The sequence below is a fragment of the Mandrillus leucophaeus genome, unplaced genomic scaffold (genome assembly GCF_000951045.1).
Source record: "Mandrillus leucophaeus isolate KB7577 unplaced genomic scaffold, Mleu.le_1.0 Scaffold94, whole genome shotgun sequence".
Lineage (NCBI taxonomy): Eukaryota > Metazoa > Chordata > Mammalia > Primates > Cercopithecidae > Mandrillus > Mandrillus leucophaeus.
Window position 1 is genome coordinate 5,519,128 of NW_012110252.1, and position 5,458 is coordinate 5,524,585.

Genomic DNA, 5,458 nt, shown 5'->3' on the forward strand with positions numbered 1-5,458 from the left:
GCAGCTGGGAACATCAATCTCTCTCCTGACCAGGGGCTTATTAACATTCTGAGTATCACTTTCAATTAAATTTCTCCAATGCTCATTTAGTTTCTAGTTAATAAGGCAAGACTGGATGTCATGTATGATCCAGCAGGTTGTTTTTAAAGGATAAAAATAAAAGGAGCCCTGGGATAAGTTAAAGTGTCAGGCACTGTTCCTGTGCAAACATGTTGCCCAAACCACTGGCCTTTGTTGGCTTTGCAGATGGACTCAGGGCATGTTTTTAAAGGTACTTTTCCCTAATGGAGGATTTCAATCAAATATTCACTCTTAGGAAAACCAACTCATTGTTCCCCGATGGCTGCACAAATTCAACCAGCTTTCTTAGTTCAAATTATTGTGTGTTTGGTGTAGTAAAAAACTCCTATAAACAAAGAATAGAAATAGTTTCTAGGAGGTACCACAAATAGAATTTGTCAGCCTCTGAACAGCTTTTTTGAGGTGACAATGCTAATAATGAAAATAATTGCAGTGAGAGTGACTACTTATTGAGTGTCTATTAACTGTCTATCACTGCGGTCAGCACTTCACTTAAAAACCTTCATTTAATTATTACAACAATCCTAAGAGGGTTAAGGTCCAATTTCGGATGGGGAAACTGAGACACAGAGCTTAATATCCCCATGATCAAAGGGCTCATTTGTGCTAATAGAGAAGTGACAACTGCATAAATACTAATCAGTCTTTCATCTTCAGTTCTTTCCTTCTTCTCTTTTACATCTACTTGAAAGACTTAGAATGGTGTAGAATAGTCTTAGCTTCAAAGCATGTCTTGATAGAATTCTTGGCTAACAGACCACTAAGGTAGAAGGGTGATAAAGTGGGAGGCAGGCAGGGATAGGATCATAGCCCTCTTTCCTATGGGAGGAGCCAGGAGGAAAAGATGCGTAAAATCAGCACTTTCGGTTCTAGATCAAGATGCCCTGCTTACTCTTCTAACCTGGGACAGTGGAGACTTGTCAAGGGCTCCAAGATTTTGGAGTCAAACCCTAACCTGGGCCCAACTATGCCTTTTTCTAGTTTGGTGACCCTGGGAGACTGACACTATTCTGAGCCTCAGGTGTTTGTAAAGGCATGACTTTCCCACCATCTGGTTAAGGTTAAAAACCTTAACCCTAGGTCACAGGAATAGGTACATGAACCATGACTGGTCATTCATAGTGTCTGTCCCATTCTCTTGGACACATAAATGACTCAGAAATGGACTTTTGACTTCTGCAGGCCAGGTCTATCCAGAGAAGTGGACTGCATTTGAAGAGGGTTTGCTAGATAAGTAAGATTTTGAACCAGCATTTGACCCTACTCTACAGGATAAAATTACAGAGCTTAATTAGATTATATTCTCTCTACTTCCGATGAGTTCTAATAGTCTATTATTCCATCTGAAGGAAAATACACCTACAAAGTTTCATTCAGTATAGTTGGATTATATAAAATTACACACATTGGGGGTGGGGTCCTTGAGACAAAATCTGTTAGGTAGCAATGAATAACTAAAATAAAGAAGTGCTTTAAAAGGAGTTTTGCAAAATGACTCTCTGAACTAGAGTTTGGAGGTCTCTTTCGAAATAGTGTTTGAAAACCAACCCACTCACAAGAAACTTTGTAATCTTTGGTATTTTTCTTTGGCACATGATTCTAGACCCATAAAGGGAGGGAGATTTAACGGAGACAGGGTTTATAAAATGCTGAGCGGCTGTGATTAGAGTACAAGGGCCTTGTATAGAAATGTGCTAACAAGAAACAATAAGTGGCATTTGAAATAAGAGGCCCAAGGGAGAAGAGGAATTCATGAAGAAAAGAATGTTGAAATAAATACTTGCTGAGTACTTAATGCATTCAACCAAAAGCAAAACTTTTAATACACATTTCCAGTTGAAAATCAGAAGGTGGCAGCACTGCTTACTGAATAGATTCAGATGAAGCCTCCAAGGAAACCTGGAGACAGAATAAGCCATTTTGTAGGTTATAAGCACAGCTAATTTATAGCTAAAAATGAAAAGACTGTGGCTCACATGCACCCCTGAAACCTCTGAGCCTCTTCGGGGGTTTGGCGTATTGGCTCAGTCATAGGTGGGTTTCACCTCCAAGGACGCAGTGAACACAGGAACATGCCAAAATGAAGAGCAAGGCTCTGGCCAAATTTCTCTCCATCTGAAATGAAAAAGGAGAAGCCCCAGGTTTGGTCCCCAGAACCGAAACATCAGAATCACCTGGGAATTTGTCAGGAATACTAGTTTTGCAGCTTCCCCTCAGATCTACTGAATCAGAAGTTTTGAGAGTGAGATCCAGAAATGTGGATTTGCTAAACTTTCCAGCTGATTCTAGTGCTGGCTTACATCTGAGAACCGTAAGGGGAGGTACATAGGCTACTGTTGTGATCTGTGTTTCAAAATGTGGAACATGTTCTCAAACAATATCTTGCTATAGATATGTAGACTAACTCCGTGGTCCTATTTATAACCTCAGTCATATTGAACAGAAAGGGTGCGCAAAAACAGATGACTTGCAAGAAAGTAATTCCTTAAAAATGGACCAGAACAGGCAGTAATCGATGAAAGCACGAACTAGAGGTTTTCCCCATAACATATTGAATTTCTGCCTACTTGTCAATAGCCCAGAAATCTTCCAGAAAAATAGCTTGTTTTGCTGTGTGTTTTTCTATCAGACAAATTTACAAGTTATTACTTCAAACAGAAAGAAATAAAACTTTGAACATTATTTTTAAGCATCCTCTGAATAAATACATAATAAAAATATAATTTGTTCTTACTGTCCAAACAGAGCAAAAAAGGTTGAGGTGAAAAGTCAATTACACTTAAAAAGCATAAAGACTCTTAGAAGAAGTAATTTTGCCACTTTAATAGGCATTGACTAAAGCCGAGTCCAGAAAAATTCATTCCTGTTTTATTAGTTAATTGTGTGGTTATACAGTGGATGGTAGATAATGAGGTCATCCTGTCCATTAAATGAAAGAACAAGACCACAGAGTGCAAGACCACAGACAAACCACCCAAAGTGGTGGCTGGCTATTGTCAGAGGCCTTCAGGAGGGGCGATACTTTGGTGTGGTCACAAGTTTCCAAGGTTTTATTGTAATTTGGCAGATGTATAAAGTTCATTTTTACCTGGCATGCAGAGTTGATCAGTTGTTCAGAGATAGTCTTTGTGTAAACAAACCCACAATAGATTCATATCAATAATCGCTACCATGGGTTTTTGTTTTTTGTTTTTGTTTGTTTGTTTGAGACAGAGTCTTGCTCTGTCACCCAGGCTGGAGTACAGTTGTGCGATCTCAACTCATGCAAGCTCCACCTCCTGGGTTCAAGTGATTCTCCTGCCTCAGCCTCCCAAGTAGCTGGGATTGCAGGCATGCACCACCACACTCAGCTAATCTTTGTATTTTTAATAGAGATGGGGTTTCACCATGTTAGGCTTATCTTGAACTCCTGACCTCAGACAATGTGACCACTTTGGCCTCCCAAAGTACTGGGATTATAGGCCCGAGTCACTGTGCCCGGTCTAGCTTTTTTTTGTTTTGTTTTGTTTTGTTTTCTTCAACTCGCTGTGAGCCACAGAAGTGAAGAGCCAGCCAGAAAGTCTGCTGACTAATCCACATAAAGCCTTGGCAAATCTAAATGGAGGGTCAAATCCAGAATTGGGAATGACCTTGATGAACATAATGTCAGATCACAAAAAAATTATCTGGGGCGTCTTAATACTCTAATTCATTAATCTCCACTGTGGATAGAGACCTGTCTCTCTATTTGAGTTTGCAAGTCACAGCCTCGTTACTCCTGGACAGTATGTACTCAGCTTCTCTGACTGATTTGCCCATGCTCTGTGCCAAGCTTCCCCTCTCACTTGAGGCTTTCTTTTTTTGAGGTATGTTAATATCATTTATTGATATTTTGTTATATGTCATTAAATTTCCAAGAATGCCTTGGTCCTGGGCAATATTTTGTCTTTATTGTCCCTGATTAACAGCACTGTGCTTCTACTCCTCCTAATAATAGTGTCATGTTTTTCTTTTAATTTGGTCTCAAGGTCTCTCTCAGGAGAGCGGCTGTAAACTCTAGCCCTGCCCTGACAGTGCTCTCGGGGAGGTGGTTGTGGGTGTTTACAGTGTACCTCTCATGTGATACTTCTTTGTTCTGGTGGAAAACTTAATACCTAAGTGTCCAACCTGTGACCAGATATCCCTCTCACAGAAAACTTATTTACACTGGCAGAAGCTTGAAGTCTTGTGTGACTTGTGTCCAATTTATCCCTACAAAGATAGCCATTCTCTAGGAGAACTTACTTGGAAATAGTCAGGTTCAAGTTTCTTGGTGAGAGGTGGTGGCACAACAAAACACATGAAGTAGCGGAGGCACTATATTACTCACAGGTCCCAGAGAAGAGGAGCACCAGTGAGCACTGATGAGAAGGTTGTGGGGACACCATGGTCAGCCAGCAGGTGTGCAGCCACACAGAGAGAGAGAGAGATGGACCTGTGGGTCAAGGCTTTTATGGGGGACCAGGCTATTACCCACACAGTTTTCTCATGGGGATTTCTAATTGGTGGACTTAGAGCAAGCAGACAAGGGTCACATGCATTCATGTTATAACTTAGGAGTGATCACCACAGCCTCTGGGCACATTCCATGTGGAACACGGGACTCAGTGGGATGAGCCTGGTCAATTGTTATCTATTCTTCCCATATGAAAGTGGATACTAGGAGGTGATTTTATAAGGAAGACATCATGTCTGGATGGAATACAAGAAGAAACTGGGAGGAGGAAGAGAGCTGGAAACTGGATCAAAGGTGACTAAGCTCTGATTCTGGTGTGACCCAGTTAACCCTATATGTATTAAAATGAATGCCAAGGCAACATAAAATTACAAGTATTCCCTATAAATAGCTATCATGAGAGCTCCTAGGTGCCAGAGCCTGGGAATATTAGACTGCTTAGTTCTAGACCTCCTGAAGTTTGCACTGCAGTTAAGAAAACAGGAAACTGGACACACGACTACAATTTAGTCATCTGGAACATGCAAAGAGAGAAGAAGTTGTGGATGCCAGTGCATAAGAGGGAGAGTGGGCCTTAATTTTGAGGTCAGAGAAAGCTTCCTCTGGCAGGTGCTAAACTCCAAACATTAATAGAAAACAAGAGCTTTTACAGACCAAATGAGTTCACATGGCTTTGGAACACCCTGTATGGGGACTGGGGGAGAGAATAAAATGAGGAAAGATCACACTAGAGACATAAGCTTGTGTGAGATCAAGAAGCATTTAAATTAGGTTGCCAAAGAGTTATTTATGTTGATGGTAATTGTGAGACAAGTAATAGCTTTCAACAGAAAAGTGACTACACATAATTTGTATTTTAGAAAACTCATTCTTAGGCCGGGCGCGGTGGCTCAAGCCTGTAAT